The following is a 20561-nucleotide window of genomic DNA, read 5'->3' on the forward strand; positions in this document are numbered from 1 at the left end:
GTAGCAACAGTGTTAGATGTGGTATGAGTTAATGATAATCCTGGGGACTTAAGGACCAGCTCATCTTTCTTAACTCAGCCAGTGCTTTAATGTATAATCTTGGAGAAGTCCAAAGTCCTGTAGCCTCCCTTTTTCTCTTATGTTCTTTAGAAAATTGGGGGAAATTATATCTTCTGTTGGGTCTAGAAAGTTGGATTGAGAAGTAGAACTCAGCTCCATCACTAATTTGTATGAGCTTTAGAAATGTATTCAAATTTGTCTCTGCATAAAATGGGCAAAAATTACCATGCTTTTTGGAAAAGCATGAAAATTCTTGTTAGTCACATGTAAAGTGGTACTATTACAGTTGTTGTGATGTATGTAGTCAATGAGCAACTATTTCATGCCTATTATCTCCATCTCATACACATTGTGTTTCCATTTTTCTTTCAGTCAACTTTAATTTTAATTCTTCTGAAAGTATAGCCCTCCATGGCTTTGAAAACTCAGCTGTTGGTGCTTCTCTCTGGTAACTGTGTATGTATTGATTGTGATTTGGTCAGACAGATAAAAGCCTGTCTGTTGATCTGTCTGTAATTTCTGTTCGTATTTGCTCTGAAGTTCAGGGTGCTGACTTTTTCCTCTGAACTAAGTGAATGGTATATTTTTGTTTAATTAAAGTGAGATTATAGACCCATTAAAGTTGCTTTCCTTGGAAAGGCAGATCAAAGGACCTGTGCTAGCAGCCCTCCTGTGCGCTCTTGTTATTGGTCTTATCATTGGTCTTTCGCTCCCACGACAGCTACTAGCAACATTGTTGTTACGATAAAGTCTTCTCTTACTGAATGCTCGGGAGAAAAATCATTCATGGAGCCAGAAGTCACTAGAATAGCTTAGAAAAACATGCTTGTTGTTCATTATTCCTGCCCCTCCCCCTCTCAGGCTATCCAAGGGTATGATGCCAAGATTCTCACCCCGTGAATCTTCTCATGAAGATTAAAGAAAGGCTTGTGGGATAGCAGTTTCAAGAACAGAACTTGAAAGCTTACCACTAGAAGATGATGGAAGAGCCCTCACTGACTCCACAAGTGTTTTACGGTGACTAAGTCAAAGGTACTTCTAGTTCCAAGCTACCTCTAAAAGGCTGACTTCTGAAGCTGTCCTTGGCCCTCCAAACCTGTAATATGTTCCTGACACACCGCAGTTGTGGCAATCTAACAGTCTGTCATAGGCTTGATAAAGCTGAAATTCTCTCCTTCCCCTCCAATAACCCCCCTCCACTTTGCTTGCGGAGATATTTACATAGGTTTAGTATGTCCTTGGAGTGAACGGACCAAAAGGGGAGCCTGGCAGCCCCCTTTCATTAGGAGGTCTGTGCTGCCTTAATTTGGATGCCTTAAAAGGCTTCCAGAGCGGAGGTTCTTCAGTTCTTATCTTCTGTGGATGGCTGTTTCTTTGGTGATACTATATTTATAGCTCTCTCTGGCAAGAGAAGACCTGTCTAATTACTAAAGACATAGTTAGGAGTAATCCAATAAAGCAGTAAGCCCCTGCACTGGCCGCTGTCCTCTCATTTCAAGCAAGGGAGCCGACCGAAAGGAGCTGTCACTGGGTTGTAGCCGAGGTAAGGTTGAAATGATTTGATCCACAGTCATTGTCTTTCCGCCTCCTTCCTCTCCCATTCCTGGGCTGCCAGTAAGATAACAAACACTTAATGTAAGAAAGCTTTGCTATTTGGGGGAGAGAGCTTTAAAAACTGTTAGTTTCCCTTCTAGCCATTTCTGCCCACATAATTTCGCCTTTTGATGCCAGTCTGGGGCTGCCATCCAGGTGCTAAACAGCTGGGCTCATTATGCAGTGTTACCCCTGACACCAGCAAAATCCTGTCCCTTTGCAGATTGTTCTAAAAGAATAGAGGCTTTTTTCATTCAATGTGGACTGTCCTTCTCATTTGAATAGAAAATTGCATGGAAAAGGCCTTGGTCATTTTTTTTTTTTTTGCTTCTTGTAGAATATTTGGAAACTGGAAAATTCTGAAATAATAAACAACAACAAAAAAAATAGGGATGAAAACCTCCATATTGCATTTTAGGCTTTTCTCCGTGACAGCATTTCCTGATGGCCTGCGGGTGCCTCTGGGTGAAAGGCAAATCACTGATGAGACTGATTACACACTGGGAAAATATGTTTAAACAAATGACTTGTTATGGCTTATGGTATGAAAGCACAAATAGCTGTTGTGGGCTTTCCAAAAGAAAATGCAGTCACGCTTTTGCAGTAGATTCTGGCCTGATGTGCCTAGGACTGAGTCATGAATGCTAGAGCCCAGCCAACTGCTTGGCACCTCACATTGGTTGCTTAGTTACCTCTCCTCAGAAGCCAGGAAAGTGCTGTTTCCTACCTCAAGTCTATAAAAGAAAGCTGTTTGTAGAACCCCTTTATGATGCTAGTATAGGGGGGCCAACTCTAACCCCTGTTTTATAAAACTAGTCGTATTTCATGAGGTTTTAAGTACTTGTGGCTGTGTTTAAGAAATGTTGGGAGAGGCAGAGTTGACTAATGGTAGATCCAAGTCCTTGTAATAAGTATTTGCTCTATAATGGGGCTCATGGTCAGATACAATAAACAAGAGTTTATGGCAAATAGGATTTGTTGCTGTTCAATTGTTCAGTATATTCAGCTCTTCATGACCCCACGGATCATAGCACTCCAGGCCCTTCTGTCCTCTGCTCTCTCTCTCTCTCTCCAAGTCTCTCCAAGTTCATGTTCACTGTTTCCATCTATCCATCCCATCCTCTGCCATCCCCTCTTCCTTTTGCCTTCAATCTTTTCCAACATCAGGATCTTTTCCAATGAGCCCCATCTTCTCATTATGTGGCCAAAATATTTAAACTTCAGCTTCAGTATTTGATTTTCCAGTGAATAGCCTGAATTAATTTCTTTAAGTATTGACTTATTTGATCTCTCTGCTGTCCAAAGGACTCTCAAAAGTCTTCTGTGGCACCACAATTTGAAAGCATAGGTTCTGTGGCACTCAGTTTTCCCTACAGTCTAACTCACAGCCATACATTGCTACTGGAAAAACCATAGCTTTGACTATATGGACCTTTGTAAGTAAGGTGATGTCTCTACTTTTTAGTATGCTGTCCAGATTTTCCAGAGCTTTCCTTCCAAGGAGCCAGTGTCCTTTACTTTCATGGCTGCAGTCACTGTCTGCCGTGATATTTGAGTCCAAGAATAAAAAACCTGACACCGCTTCCATTTCTTTTCCCTTTATTTGCCAGGAAGTGATGGGACCAGTTGCCAATATCTTAGTTTTTTAACATAAAGCTTCAAGCCAGCTTTTATACTCTCCTCTTTCACCCTCATCAAGAGGCTTCTTAATTCTGCTTCACTCTCTGCCATCAGAATGGTATCATTTACGTATCTGAGATACCTTAATTCCAGCTTTTGATTCATCCAGCCTGGCATTTAGCACAAATATGTATCTATAAAAACATGCATCTATGTATAACACAGTGTGTTCCAAAAGTCTTAGTACAATTGTCAGCTTATTAAAGCTTAGACTGCACTAAGACTTTTGGGACAGTGTATAATAAAAGCAATTTACAACATACACATATGCTACATTATTATATGTTATGATAATATAACATGCTTTATGTGTATACACATGCATTATAGTGCTCATGTATATGGCCAGACTAGACCATATGTAATTTATTACATAAATTACATGTATATTTGTGACAAATCTAGCCTAAGCATATCCGAATTTCACAAAAATTAAAAGTTAAATTGTAGTCAGTGTGTTTTAGGGTTACTTCTTACTTCAATGAGTCCGTGATCTTGCCAATAGGCACACATAATACATAATTGGCTCCAGAGCCAATTAAACTTCTTCATTTTTACTCTAGCTGCCAATCTCTTCCCCCTTCCCTCAAATCTTTTTCTGAGATCTATAATCATATCAATATAACTATTACTTATGGAAATCAATCAATAAACATTTATTAAGTAAGCACTGTTGTTTGCCTCAGTTCCTCATCTGTAAAATGAGCTGGAGAAGGAAATGGCAAATCACTCCAATATCTTTGCCAAGAAAACCCCTAATGGAGTCACAGAGTCAGACACGACTGAACAGCAACAAAATGTGCCAGGAACTCTTCTAGCCACTGAGTATACAAATATAATATGTAGACCAGCAAATGTTGTGCAACTTATAGTCTTAGAGAGTTGCCTGGGGCATTGAGAAATTAAATGGCTTGTCCAGGTTCACAGAACCAATTATTGTCAGAGGCAAGACTTGAATCCAGGTTTTCTTGATTTTAGAGGCCGGCTCTATCCACTATAGTCACAATAAGAAGAAGTATTTTTGCAAAAGTGAGCAACTTGGAAACACTGAAAGGGCTGCATAGTTTTCCAACCCAATCTTCCTGACTCCCCCTTAGTCATTTCAGAGTTCAGGTCTTCTCTAATTTGCACTGCCTGAAAAAGTTTATGTGTGTGTATATGCATGTATGCATGTTTATATTCATATACAGTATGAGTTTATATGTATATATTTAAGTAGGGGTATATATGTATATAAGTGTATACACATATGTATATGTGTTCATGTGCATATATATATACATATACACTCATAGTTATTCATTGAACTGCCAGTCCAACTAGGTGTCGTAGTATTTTTATTAATTATATACTTTTCATTTTAATTCTTTACAAATTATTTTTCAATAGAATATTAAATTAACCAGAGCCATCCTTTCCCAAACCATTCTGAATGAATGACAGTTCACTAATCCTGATATAGAACCTCAAATTCAAAATCAAGTTAGCTCATTGATACCAATAATATTAATTTAGCACTTTCAGGTTTTCAAAGCACTTTACATACGTGATCTTATTTGATCCTCATTTAATGCACAAAAATAAAATTGTGCCAGAGTACTGTGAAGCTACTTCTACCCTAGCCAAATTATCAGCTAAAAATTGGAAAAAAAAATTAGTTTAGAGATTTTCATATCAGTCTATACATCACCAAGCATCTAATTTTATTGATTTTGTTTTCTACCCAGGTTAATTTGGCTTCCTGTAATTATACTCTCAAAGGTCCTTAAATCGTGCTTGGAAAATTAAAAGCAACAATAACATATGCTTTGGAGAATTTGGTATTTAACAGATGTATTTTATAAATGTCATGCTATTTTTTAAAATGCTATCTTGTAAAAACAATTTTTTTTCTAACAGAGAATTTTTAGAACCTAAGGCTGTTAACTTCTTCTAAACTAGAAAGATCATTTTTAAGTTTGAAGAGTAAGGATAGAGAAAGAAAAAAAACTCCTTTTTGTTCATTTTAATAGCAATCTTTTCCTCTGGTTAATAACTGATGCTGAAAAATGGTCAAATGAAATCAGAACAAGTTAATGTCATCACCAAGCCATTCAAATAATTCACATAAGCTATGGTTATGTGTTTCTAACATATGTATGCATATTTAGAAAAATACCTACAATAGAGGGAAAAGAGAGTTAAAATAGATATTGAGGATATAGCCAAGGGAAAAATACAAGAATTCCATTTTGATTTGCAAGCATTTTGTATTTCTTTGCATTGTGACATCTAATCAGAATGAGAGAAGGTAGAAATATCTGAACTAGCTGTGGGGAGCCGTTTGTTTTCGGGGGGGATGAATTGTAACTGCATAATGTTTTCTGCTTGGGCTCAGTCCTAGGATGATCTATCTGGAACAATTTCAATGTCAATCTGTGGTTTAGTACAAATACAAAATGAAGGACAATAGGATACCGATTTAGTCAATTTCTTCTAAGAGACCAGCTGCATGTTTCCCAGAGCTCAGTTCTGGAAGAAACATTGAGATCAGTATTATTGCCTTTAGCTCTGAATCTACCAAAGCAATTGAAAAATCCTAATTCATCATCTTAAAGTATAGAATGGCTTGTTATAAGATTCACTATGCGTGCTTCTTCTAGTCATCCATCCTGAGTTCAATCATGTTTCTTTTCAAAAAGTCATTAAATAGAAAACTACCTTATTTTACTTATCCTGAATAATTGTTCAGTTTTTAAACAAGTTTTTAGCTCAGGAAAAGCCATCTTTGTTGTTCATTAATTCAATTCAAACATTGATGAAGCATATGTTATTTGCAATTCACTACGCTAAATATCAGGGATAAAAAAGAAAAACAAGATAAAGTTCTTATCTCCAAGGAAATTATATCCTAATAGAGAGGGTGTAAGACATGTCTAAAAACAACTATAATATAAATTAGAATATAAGTGCCATGCCTGTGAAGTTTATTTATTTACTTTACCTAAATGACATTCAGGTTATATTACATTTTCCCTGTTTTGTTCTTGTTCAGTCGTTTCTGTTTTGACATGTTTGTGACCCCATTTGAGTTTTCCCAGCAAAGATACTGGTGTGGCTTGTCATTTCCTTCTCCAGCTCATTTTACAGATTAGGAAACTGAGGCAAACAGGGTTAGATGACTTTCCCGGGTTCACATAGCAAGTAAAGCAGTTTTGAACTCACAAAGATGAATGAGTCTTCCTGACTCCAGGCCCAGCACTCTATCCACTGCACCACCTAGCTGCCCCAAGTCACTATAATATAAATTAGACCATAAGTGCTGTGCCTGTGATATTTTTTTTACCTAAATGACATTTAAGTTATATTACATTTTTTTCCTATTAAATTTCCTCAAATTGGAATTGATCTTTCATTCTAGATTATTGACTTGGAACTGAATCATTAATAATTAATTATTATAACATACTAATAGGCTAATTAGTATCATAATTAATTATATTATTAATAATTAAATATTAGAATATCTGATCTATCATCTTTGCTTCATATTATCTGTCAATTTTATAAATATGCCATTGCTAAAAAATGTTAAATATCACTGGGCCAAGGATAGTCCCCTGGGATACTCTTCTATAGATATCCCTCCGGTTTGAAATAGAACCCATTATTAATGCATTAAACCAGTTCCAAATTCACCTAACTATATGGTATCATCTAGCATATATCTTTCCATTTCGTCCATAATAACTCAAGGGATTTTGTCAAAGATTTTGCTATATTTTGGGTAGTCTATGTCTGTGGCATTCCCCCATCTTCTAATCAGTACCCCTGTCAAAAAATGAAATGAGATAAGGCTGACAAAACTTGTTTTTGTTTGTGCCAGGTTGAATGAAATTTTTTTAAATAAATTTATTTTTTATTTTTAATTTACAACACTCAGTTCCACAAGTTTTGGGTTCCAAATTTTCTCTCCCTCCCTCTCCTCCACCCTGCCTTCCAAGATGGCATGTAATCCAATTTAGGATCTACATATACTTTCACATTGAACTTATTTACATAATAGTCCAGGAGTAAAGAAGAATCATAACCAATGGAATGAATCATGAATGAAATTTTTAAAAGTCTGTTAGTGACAACCACTTCCCTTTCTGAGTGCTCAAACACTACTTATTAAAATATATATTCTAGAATTTTGCCAGAAATCAAAGTTTATCAGACTATAGCATGCCACCCTCTTCCCTTTTCTGAATATCAAGTCCACATTTATTCACCTGTCTCCTATCCTGTGGCACCCTCTCCAGTTCTCCAGTCTTTTCAAGATACATGAGAGCAGCTCAATAATCATATCTGCCAGGTCTTTTGGTACCCTCAGACATAGTTCAGCTGGTGCTAGTGACTTGAGCTGGATAGCTAGGTGCTCTCTTACAAATCAAACAATCTTTCATTTAAGTTCCTACTCTGTGACCAAGAGTGTGCTAGGCACTAGGAATCCAAAGACAAAACCAAAACAATCCCTGCTCTCAAGAAGCTTTATATTCTTTGGATATAATAGACCTCTGGAGAAAACTGAGTGGGAATAGGAAGGAGTATAATTCTTTCTCAGCTGTCCATAGCACTTTCACAAAAATTGATCATGCATTAGAGCAAAAAAATTCACAAAAAAATGCAGAGAAAAGGAAGCTTATATTTTAATGGTGGAGACAACATGTATATAGGTACAAATCTACAAATCAAATACAAGGTAACGTTGGAGAAGAAAGCATTAGCCGTTGGGAACCAGAGAATGATTCTATTAGAATTATTTTTATTTTTCATTTTTTTGTTGTTGTTTTTAAAGATTGGATTTTCCTATCTCACCAAGACTAGAAGTTCAGGGGCTACTCATAGATCTGATCTGACTGCTGATCTACACAGAAGCTTTAATCTGGGCCAGTTCACTCTTCTGTCATCGACTTGGTGACCTACGGCTCCCAGAGGATTATCATATTGATGCCAAATTTAAATCAGATACCAAATAGGTTTAGCCCACTGCAGCTTAGAAATCCCAAGTATAAGCAATACACCAGCCTCAGTATCTCTCAAAGCTGGGATTACAGGTGTTGGCCACCACACTTAACTTGGGAAGCAATTTTTAGCCATGCTTGTTTTTTCCTGTTCGTTGTGAAGATAATTTCTCTTGGCAGAAAAAAAAAATCACTCAAACCAGGACCAAAATTAGAACTTAGTAATGATAACTTTTCTTTTTTGTCCATTATTGCCATCCCTGAGCATTGGTCATATTCCCTTTTTGTTCATCTTTTTACCTTTAACGATTTTAATTCATCATGTACCTTAGTCATTTTGAGCTTCAACAGCCTTACCACGGACCAAGCAACCCATTTATATTTTTCCTCCATTTCATGTCCTTGCTTTTATCTTCTATAAAGTCTTTTAAAATTTTAAATTGGTTACTGAATTTCTTCTTCATCCAAATTGGTCTTCTTCCCTCTTGTTCCTCATAATAACATCTTCTTCCATCATAAAACATCTTCTCCTCTTCTTCCTCATGGAAAAAAATCTGTGTTTATACATATCTGAGATTACTATGCATATCAGCTAATAAGAAATACATATTACTTAATGATTATAATATATACAATATTATAATATATTATACCATATATATTATAATGTATTACAATACATACATTACAATCTTTCATATACTATATATGCAAGATAAAGCTTCTTTTTATTTAGTATTTTATTTTTCCCCAATTACATGTAAAAACAACTTTTAACATTCATTTTTAAAACTTTGAGTTCCAAATTCTCTCCTTCCCTCATTCAGAAGGCAAGCAATTCGATATAGGATATACTTATGTAGTCATGCAAAACATATCCATAATAATCATATTGTGAAAGAAAACACAGACACCCAAAAAACCTCAAGAAAAATAAAGTAAGTAAAAGAAAAAAGTGCTTCAATCTGTATCCAGACACTATTAGTTCTTTCTCTGGGGATGGATAGCATTTTTCATGATAAGTCCTTCGGAGTTGTCTCAGATTGTTATATGCTGAGAATAGCTAAATCTTTCACAACTGATCATAAGATAGGTCTTCTGGAGAGGAAGTGTGGTGTCATGGAGTGGTTCCCAAATTTTTTCATCTCAGAACCCATTTACACTCTTGAAAATTATTGGGGACCCCTAAAAGCTTTTGTTTATTTGGGTTTACTTACCATATTAGAAATTAAAACATCTTAGTATTATTATAAAAATAGTTTTTACCTTCCAAAACGCCTGAGAGAGGGACCCAGGTAATGGGAACCTGGACCACACTTTGAAAGCCATTGGTGTAATGAGTGGATAAAGGCAGAAAGACCTGAGTTCAAGTCCTGTGTCTGACTAAAACTAGCTATGTGACTCTGGGTGTGTCACTTAACTTCTCAATGTCACAGGCTACTCTTTAAAACTATATATTACAGATCAAAAAGTTCCTCAGACTCACAAAATCACAGATTCAGGTAAAACAAAAGATAAAGAACATCTAGGATGTCTCTTTTCTGTCCTAGGAGATTTTGCTCCCAATGCAGAACATATTTTGTTTCAAGTTTAAAGACCATTCAACATGAATCTTTTAAATTTCCTTTGGGGGAATCTCTCCTACTGTGCGTTGAACCTTTTTAGAATCAGCACTTGGCATGGTGGCGGGCACATAGTAAGCATCTAATAAATGTTTATTGGTGGACTTCTTATTCATTTACCAGAAACTGTGAAACAATTTGTCAGTTGGATCCAATTTGGAGAAAGGAAAAACTAGATCAGAGAAGAGTTTTCTTATTTCAAAATCCCAAATGCAATTACATGAAATTGTGGACAACAACAATCTACTTTTAGCCCTCTCTCTCTTCAACTAAAGGACAAAAATATAATAAAACATCTCACATTAGTTATATTCAGTATAAAGTAAAAATAAAATGCCTTGATGTATTGTATTCACAAAAAGAAGCCTAAGGAACTATTTGGAAAGTTTCAAAAACCAAACTGATCGATAAAGTTCAAACTATTTAACATAGTTTATCTAGGTTCATAGGAACAGCCATTTAAAGCTAATAAGATGGAGGCCATCCAATATAATCCTCTCATTTTACAAATGAGAAAATAGATTTAGAGAAACAACATGATTAAGTTAAGGTCACACAGGTAGTATGTGGCTGAGTGAAGATTTGAATCTAGATCCTTTGACTCTAGTATGCTTTCTGTTACGCTGTCCAGGGGTAGGGAACCTGAGGCCTCAAGGCCACATGTGGCCCTCTAGGCCCTTTGACTGAAATCCAAACTTCATAGAACAAATCCCCTTAATAAAAAGATTTGTTCTGTAAAACTTGGACCCAGTCAAAAAGCTGTACCCAAGGACCTAGAAGGCTACTTGTGGCCTTGGAGCCACAGGTTCCCCACCCCTGCAACTATACTGTCAGTCTCCCTGTATATTCTTTCCTTTCTAGGTTTTCAAGAAACTTTTTCCTAGTCAATTCAATTCACCTCAGTAAATGTTCATTAAGCATCTATTATGTGCCAGGCACTGTACTAAGTACTGGATACAAAATTTAAAAAACCAGCCAGTTCCTGCCCTCAAGAAGCTTAGTTTTATGGGGGAATTTTGTCGTTCAGTGGTATCAGTCATGTCCAACTCTCTGTGACCCCATTTGGGGTTTCTTCACAAAGATACTGGAGTAGTTTACCATTTCCTCCTCCAGCTCATTTTACAGAGGAGGAAAATGAGGCATACAATGTTAATTGATTTATCGAGAGTCACACAGCTGGAAAGTATCTGAGGTGGCATTTGAACTCATGCCTTCCTGACTCCAGATCTGGAGTTCTATCCATGGTTCCCTAGTCTAACGGGGGAAGACAATACACAAAAGGAAGTGGAAAAGGGCTGGGGATGACAGGGAGGACACAGCTTGGGGCATTTTGTTCCATGAAGTTGAAACCAAGCAGAACTGCAGGCGGGAAACTGAGTGAGCTGAAAGTCCAATTTCTGTCCTTTACAAAGGAAAGCATCAGGAAGCATTTAGTACTCTACCGTCCAGGCCTCCAATCAGAAGGGAGCTCTCCTCCTAGCCGTCTGACCAGCCCTCTTTTTTGCGGATGATTTCCAGGCCTATATAACCTGATCTAATTTCTGTCCTGAGTTCTAGTTCCACATCACCGGTTGCCTTTTGGACATCTCAAATTAGATGTCCATTAGATATCTCAAACTCAACACGTCCTAATGGAACTCATCGTTTTCTTCAAACCTCTTTTCCCCTATTTTCTTCCTCTTTCTAAGGAAGGGGAGCCAACCACCTTTCACCCAGGCTCGAAATCTTATTGCCTTCCTTGACTCCTCACTCTCATGCATTTCACACATCTAATCTGTTGTCAAATTATATCACTTTTATTTTTACAACATCTCTCATATGCATTCCCTTATTTCCACTCATGGTCATCGCTCTTGTACAGGCTTTCATCACTTCTTGCCAAAATTGTTGCAATAACCTCTTAATTGGTCTCCCTGCCTCAGGTCTCTCCCTAGTCCAATCTATCCACTGTTTGGCTCTGAAAGTGATTTTCTTAAAGTACAAATTGACAGTGTTCTTCTCTTCACCATGAATGTCACCCATTCAATAGATACCATTGACTCCCTAATATCTTCTGGATCACATATAAATTTCTATGGCATTTGGAGCCTATAACCCAGACCCTTTCTGCCTTTCCAGCCAACTTACACTTACTTCCTTCTATGCACTCTATAATCCAGTCGTACTGACTGTTCTCCACACATGGCACTCAACACTTTCTCTGACTCTCCTACAACTGGAAAAAGATTTGTTCTGTAAAACTTGGACCCAGTCAAAAGGTTGTACCCAAGGACCTAGAAGGTCACGTATGGCCTTGAAGCCACAGATTCCCCACCCCTGCAACTATACTGTCTCTCTCCCTGTATATTCTTTCCTTTCGAGGTTTTCAAGAAACTTTTTCCTAGTTCAATTCAATTTACCTCAATAAATGTTTATTAAGCACCTATTATGTGCCTCTTTGTCACTCCTCCCTTCCCTGTCTTCCTTCAAGATTCACTCAAAGCCTACCTTCTCAGGAGGTCCTCTCCAATCCTATTCTTCCTCTCATATTACCTTCCATTTACACTGCTTGTATCTTTTCCATACATAGTATTTTCCTGTTGACTCCCTCAGTAGAACATAAGCTCCTTGAGGGCAAGGACTGTTTTTGCCCTTGTATTCTCAGCACTGAGCATCTTGTAAATGCTTAATAATGCTCATTGAAGGATGGATTGAGAAAACAGTCCCAGCACTACGCAGTGGGAAAACAGTTATGAAATAGTATAAAACAAGTTTCTGAATATTGCCCCTACTCGAAGAATCACCATCTTTTTTCCAATTTATGGTTAATAAACTATATTTGAGAAGGCTCTTGGCCAAAGCTCTTCAGGATTGTGTTTGGCAGTTATGTTGGCATTTCATAAGAAGCAATGAGTACCATACATGAAAGCAGAAACATCCTGAAGTGAAAAGCTAGAAATTAGAATGGAGGGTCTGTTAATGATGTTTTGGGAGAGCTAAAATGCATCTTAGTCCTTTTCAAATCCTTTATTCCAATGACATAGACCTTGACTCTCTGAAATAGTCCATCACTCTAACTTATTTAATACCATATCTTATTTTTTTAAAAAAAGGAGAATGAAACTGAGTCAAATGTTAATACAAAGCCTCAGGATGAAAAGGACATCATAGAGGGGGAAAAGGCGAGAGGCAGGGAAGGAAACAAATATTTATTCAGCGCCTACTATATGCCAGACGCTGTGCTAAGTACTTTACAATTGTCTCACTTTATCCACACAACAACCCAGTGAAATCAATGCTATTATTTTCCCCATTTTACAGTTAAGGAAACTGAGGCAGACAGGTTAAGTGACTTGTACAAGGTCACACAACTAATATCTGAGGCCTGCTTTGAATTTCAGGTCTTCTCGACTCCAGAGTCTATCTACTGTACCACCTTGTTGCCTCAAGGAGTTTATTTAACATGTACTTAGCTGCTGAATTATTATTTTGAGCCTCGATATGACAGCATATATATTACATCGTTGTGATTATAAGTGTAAATTAAAATTTGGAGAGGCAATAGGGCCTTATTGGGTAGGCCTTCAAGATGACTCAGAAAGATCTGGATTCAAGTTTTGCCTCTGACATATGTGACCCTGGGTGAGTCCCTTAACTTCTCAGTGTCTCCAGACAGTTCCCTATGACCACAAGATTCAGAGTAGGTTCCAGTCTTGGAGTTCCTTTCACTGATATAACCACAGATCTTATAAAAATAAAATTTATTAAATATCATGGTTAATTTAATAGAAACTACATCTTTCTAGAAAATATATTAATGATTGAAACATTGTAACATACATAAGTATATACATATACACACATACACATATTTATACATATATAGGTGCTTAAATTTTATAAATGTATAAAATAAAATAGGATTGCAAAGGAAATCAATTATATTGAAATACAATTGTCAAAATATAGATTTTTTTTTTTAAAAGTTTGTGGACCCCAGGTTAAGAACTCCTGATTTGTTCTTCTTTCTTGTGGTTCCTCCCATTGGTTCTAATTCTTCTTTACAACATGACTAACGTGAAAATATGTTTAATATGAATGTATATGTAGAGCCTATATCAGATTGTGTTCCATCTTGGGGAGGGGAGAGGGGAGGCAGGGGAAGAAAATCTAGAACTCAAAATCTAAAAATAAATAAATATATCTTTTTTAAAATAGCAGCTCAAAAAATTAAACCTTAAAACAATAAAAAAAACCCTCTTGATTTAAAAAAAAACAGTGTTCTGAAAAGGGGTCCATAGACTTCACTAGACTGTCAAAAGGGTCCATGACACCAAAAAGGATAAGAACTCCTATTTTAGAATTTCCTGACAATGAGGACTATCTCTTGCTATGATTTAGAAATGTGTAGTGGGAAGTATAGGGAAGAATTGCACAAGGAGTTCTTCGACATTTGAAAGAAAATTGTAAAATTATTAGCTCATCTCTCAGTCTTCCCCCTCCTCTCCACCACCATATTCCCCTTACCTTTCTTGGCCTCTAGTTTCAGTTCCTGTTCCCTGACTCTGAAGCCTTAACCCATGGTTGGAATACTCACCTGCACCATTGTGTGTGTGTGTGTCTGTGTGTGTGTGTGTGTGTGTGTCTGTGTGTGTATGTCCATGTGTGTGTGCGTGTGTCTGTGTGTGTCTGTGCCATACATGTGGGCAGATGTGTGAATATTTCCTTACCTTCATACAGACCATAAAATCAGGTCAAAAAATGCTTGAGCAAGGAATATTTGGTAACTTCAGGGGGGTTTCTATAAAGGGATACAGGGCAGGAAGTAGGAGGCCACTGAAGCCCCATCAGCCAGACTCTTCCCATAATTTGGAAAAAAGGAAATGATGTGGGGGTTCTGGGAGTAAGAGGAGGAATGGTCTCCCCAACATCAAAGGCTGCTTATCACATATGGCTAGAGGGAAGGAAAGAGAGGTGAAGCTTACTAGAGAACAGAAAGGAGTAGACCCAGGCAGGATGTCTGGGAGAGAAGATAAAGCAAGCTATAAAGGAATTTTAATTAATACACATGATGGTTCCCTTTTTAACCATGTGTTTTTCATTCAACTGGGTTACGTTTGAATTCTTATGGAGCTATGTCTCTTGTTGAAGATAAACTATGCTGTGATTTATTGGAAATTTCATACATACATACAATATATGCCCCACTTTGGGAAGGAGGGACAGATTATTGGAGAGAGAATGAGAAGAAAGAATTTAGTGCTGCTCGCTAGACTGGATGTGAACTTGCTTTTCTGTATAGTGGATACAGTGCTAGAATGGGAGTCAGGAAGATCTAAGTTCAATTACTGACTTAGATATACATGCTAGCTGTGTAACCCTGGGCAAGTCACTTAACTCCTCAGACTCTGTTTCCTCATTTTTAAAAGGATGGCGATAATGGTACCTAACTCATAAAGTTGTTCTAAAGATCAAATACTTTGTAAACTTTAAAAAGCCATAGAAATTTTATCAATTATTATTAGCACCATCATCAACATCATCTCTTGGCTATACAGCACAGTATTTTTTAAGTTAATTTATTTATTTTTAGTTTTCAACATTCACTTCCATAAGTTTTAAATTTTTCCCCCTCCTTCCCTTCCCCCCTCCCTAAGATGGCCTGCAATCTGATATAAGCTCTACATACACATTCTTATTAAACATATTTTCACATTAGTCGTGTTGTACAGAAGAATTAGAATGGATGGAAGGAACCATGAGAAAGAAAAACAAAACAAAACAAAACAAAAAGAAAATAGTCTGCTTTGCTCTGCATTCAGACTCCATAGTTCTTTCCCTGCAATGTGGATGGCATTTTCCATCATGAGTCCTTTGGAATTGTTTTAGGTCCTTGCATTGCTGAGAAGGGCTAAGTCTATCCAAGTCGATCATTGCACACTGAGGTATAGCACAGTATTTTTATAGGGGCCTGGAACATTTTGCAATCTTCTGTTTTATACCAGTTCAACCATCACTGAAAGGTACTCTCTCCTGAAGTGAAATTTAAAGACAGTTTTATGTCTTAGAGGAGAATGTGTGTGCCTTTTACCCTACAGAATTTGCTCCAGATATGAAGACACAAAGATCAACATCCTTCCCATTATAGAAAGTTTTACGGATTTTTTTCAATGACTAAATGCTAAAAAGGAGCAGCATTGTTTGGCTAGTTGCTCAAAAACACTGAGCTACAAATCAAAACCTGTTCCTAACATTGTTGGGGATTTTTCACTGAGATTCAAGAAACTTCCTTGCTTTGTACCTCAGTTTCCCTTCCTAGACAACAAAGATCATTATATTTGTAAAGAGGCATTGTGGTGATTTACATATAATAACTGAGATTTTGATAGACCTGTGCAAATTAGTATTAGATTATGTATATTATTTAATTTGAGCCTCACAACCTGTTGAAGTAGATTTTCTTGTTCTTGGCCCAGACCATGTAGGGAACTTTTGATAAAGAAACACCCTCTACCGATACATTTTTATTGTTCAGTCATTTGTTTCAGTCATGTCCAATTCTTCATGACTCCATACAGGATTTTCTTGGCCAAGATATTGAAGTGGTTTGCCATTTCCTTCTCCAGCTCATTTTACAGATAAGGAAACTGAGGCAAATATGGCTAAGTTACCCAAGATCAGAAAGCTAGCATCAGGACAGATTTGAATTCAGATCCTTCTGACTCCAGGACTGGCACTCTATCCACTGTGCCACTTAGCTGCTTTCTACTAATACATAGCAGCACCTATCCTGTAAACTTATAGTCTAAGAGTGTTGTCTGATGCCCTGAGATGCATAGCCAGAATTGGTCAGAGATAGCATCTGAACCCAGGTCTTCCTGATTCTCAGAGGTTCTCAATCCATTAGAGCATGTAATTTCATGAAATAAATATTACAGGAATTATTATCACTCTCCTCCTGGGTACATTCTCTTCTCTGGGTTTTCATGATACCACTCTCTCTTGATTTTTCCCCTACCTGCCTGACCAGTCTTTCCCAGTCTCCTTTGCTGACTCATCATCTGCATCACACCCTGTAACTGTTCTCTTTCTGTGACCTCACCAGTAATCATTTAATCAGTAACCGTTTAATGATCAACTCTATATAAATTACTCCATGTCTGTGTAGCCAGCCCACATCTCTCCTGAGCTTCAATTGCAACACCATGGGGTGTTCAAGGAGGGCTAACACCTTTAGTATGAGGGTTTGCCAAGACTTTTTCAGGGCTGTTCACCCACCTTTGGTGTCTCCCTGTCCCCCAACCTCTCATCTGTGGCTCCAGAAAGTTGTGGCATGGGCAGCAGCCACATCCCAATAAACTGTCTCAGCAGATGGGCTAACTAGGCTGAGGGGAACTGAGAGGCCTCAAGACCTTCTTCCCCAAGCATGTGAAGACTTCTTCTGATGGAACAGGTGGACGAGAACAATTTGTTCCAATGGCCATGAAGGTGACTGAAGCAGGCACTGTGGAGCACTTAGAACTTGGTCAGCTGTTGAAGATGCCAAGGTCATGCACTGCATCCCAAGCCATTGCTGCTGGACTTTGATGATTCTGGAGGAGAGAGTGAGGCTGATGACTTTGGGTAACTCTGCCTCACTTAAATCCAGTTCCCAGGCAAATCAAGACCTCCCCTAAGATGTCATTGATCCTCCTTGAAAACAAAGGGTGAACAACAGACGCCTCATTAGGGATGTTCCAAACACACCTCAAATTCAAGAGATCCCTAGCAGAATTCATTATCTCCCCCTCTCCAATCCACCCCTTTCTAAACTTCAGACAGCATCATTCCTCTGGTTTCCCAAGTTCATAACCTCAACATCACTCTCGACTTCTCACCTTCCCTCTCCACACACATAAATGGACAGATCTGATTTCTACCTCCACAACATCTTTTAAATTTGCATTCTTCACTGTACTTGTATAGCTCACATCTTTAATTTAGGCCTTCATCCCATCTCCCCTAGCCTAGACTATTGCTGCTGACTCCTAATTGATCTCTACCTCATCTTTCCCAGTCAGCTGACTATTAACCAAAGATCTGATCATGCCATTCCCCTATTGAATAAATTCCAATGTCTCCCTCGTACCTTTAAGATAAAATAGAAATGCGTCTGTTTGACTTCTAAAGCCCTTTAAAACCTGGCCTGCATCTACTATTTTAGATTCATCATATATTTCTTCCTTTTCCATACTCTCTGATAGCACCAACTGACTTTCTCTTTGCACTGGCCGTACCCTATGCCTAGAATGCACTGCCTTCTTATCTCTGTCACATAGAATCTCTTCCTTCAAAAGACAGCATAAAGGTCACCTTTCCTTGTTCCTTCCTTTCAACTTCTAATGTCTTTTTATATTATGCTGTACTTGATTATCTTGCATTTATTCTGCATGTACTTCTATATGTCTCCCCGGGTAGAAGGCAAGCTCCTTGAGAGGAGGCATGGTTTCATGCTTTATATAGGGTTTCCTAAAACACTTAATGTAACTTTAAATAACTAAAGCTTAAAGCTGCAACAAGATTTTTGGGATATCCGGTATTTGTACAGAAAGTACCTCAAACAGTGCCTGGCAAAGAATAGGAACTTAATTCTTTTGGATTGATTGGCATCTTCAGATGCCTCATCTGCAAATTGAGCTGGAGAAGGAAATGGCAAATCATTCCAGTATCTTTGACAGGAAAATCCCAAATGGCTTAACAAAGAGTCAGATTCAACTGAAAACAACTCAACAACAAATATTCACTAAATAACTCGTTGCAACTGTGGTATAGTGAAATGAACATTAGATTTAAAGGCAGAAGACCAGGGTTTAAATCCCAATTCTGATACCTACTAATTGACCCTGGAAAAGTCACATAACCTCTCTGAGCCTCATTTGTAAACAGAGATTAAAAAATAATTGCATTACCTATCTTACAACGCTATTGTGAGACTCAAATGAGGTAATATTTTTTTAATTGTTAAAGCACAAAAAAAAATCAAGCAGTTATGATTCTTTGGGTTCCCAAGGTCTCTCTAACACATTTAGTTTCCATTCACCATTAGCCAGAATTGGCACTCTCCTGGGTCATCACCCCCTTTCATCAATTCTTACAGAGCAATAATATTATAATACATTCTTATAATTTATTCAGTCATTCCCCACTTTGATGGACATTGACTTTGTTTCCAGTTTTTTGTCATAACAGAAAGTGCTACTATGAATACTGTTGTGCCTATGGGTCCTTTCCCCCTCTCTTTGATCTCTGGCTTATATGCCTACATGTCAGCCGGTAGCCAGTAGAAAGGAAGGAAAGGAGAAAGGAAGGAAGGAAGGGAGCAAGGAAGGAAGGAAGGGAGGCAGGTAGGTAGGAAGGAAGGAAGGAAGGAAGGAAGGAAGGAAGGAAGGGAGGGAGGGAGGGAGGAAAGGACACTAGTGATTGAGGTCACCACAAGAAGAAGAGAGGAGGACAGTGGTATGAGCACAGATTACTTCAATTAGAGAATATTAGTTGCTGACATTCCTACTATCACTTTGTTCTCTGTAAAGAATGTCTAGGGGGAGGGCAGCAATAGGGAAAAGTATGATAGTATGACAGGAAATACATAATTAATAATCATATCGATGAATGTAAATGGGATAAACTAACCAACAAAATAGAAAAGGGAGTAGAATGGATTAGAAAGAGGAATCCATCAATGTGTTTACATAAGGATTCATATAAGTTAAATGTAAGAATTCACAAAGATAAAATGAGGGTCTAAAGCAAAACTATAAGGCTTCAGGAAATTTTTTTAAAATAAGAGATAGTACTGCTAGGTCCATATCCCAAAAACATCCAAAAAGGGGGGCAGGGAAGGACTTATTTGTACAAAAATATTTATAGCAGCTCTTTTTTGGTAGCTAATAATTGGAAATCAAAGGAATGCCCATTAATTGGGGAATGGCTAAACAAACTGTGGTATATGATTGTAACAGAATAGTATTGTGCTATAAGAAATGACAAGCAGGATGATTCCAGAAAAATCTGGTAAGACTTATATGAACTGATGCATAGTGAAGTGAACAGAACCAGGATAACATTGTACACAGTAACAGCAATACTGTTCCATGAAGAACTGGGAATGACTTAGTCATTCTTAGCAATACAATGATCCAAGACAATCCAAAAGGACTAATAATGAAGAGTAACTGTTACTATCTGCCTCCAGAGAAAGGACTGATATTAACTGAATACAGACTGAAGCATGATATTCTTCACTTTCTTTCTTTTTTTTCTTTTATTCAAGTCTTCTTGTACAAAATGACTAATATGAAAATGTTTTACATGATTACACATGTATAACTTATATCTGATTGCCTACTATCTCAGAGAGGATGGAAGGAAGGGAAGGATAGAATACAGAACTCAAAACTTTAAATAAAAATATTAAAAATTGGGGAAAATAAACAAAATTGTTTAAAAAAATAAGGGGTAGCAATTATCTCAGACAAGGCAGCAATAAAAAAATTATATTATATATAATATGTGTAATATATATTATATTATATAATTATAAAGAGATAAAAAGGGAAACTACATAACGTTAAAGATATCATAAACAAATAATATCAGTACATAA

At 37.3% G+C, this 20561-nt stretch overlaps 1 protein-coding gene across 1 annotated transcript in view; it reads left to right on the top strand.

Moving 5' to 3' along the window:
• The first annotated feature begins 1268 nt into the window (after window positions 1-1268).
• The window catches only part of FHL2 (four and a half LIM domains 2), a 115327-nt gene continuing 96034 nt past the window's right edge, over window positions 1269-20561 (top strand). Inside the window, exon 1 of the mRNA XM_036756049.1 lies at window positions 1269-1603. The gene's annotated coding sequence lies outside the window, so the exon portion shown is untranslated. The remainder of the gene's footprint in view (window positions 1604-20561) is intronic.

Source organism: Trichosurus vulpecula, chromosome 4, assembly GCF_011100635.1.
Source record: "Trichosurus vulpecula isolate mTriVul1 chromosome 4, mTriVul1.pri, whole genome shotgun sequence".
Lineage (NCBI taxonomy): Eukaryota > Metazoa > Chordata > Mammalia > Diprotodontia > Phalangeridae > Trichosurus > Trichosurus vulpecula.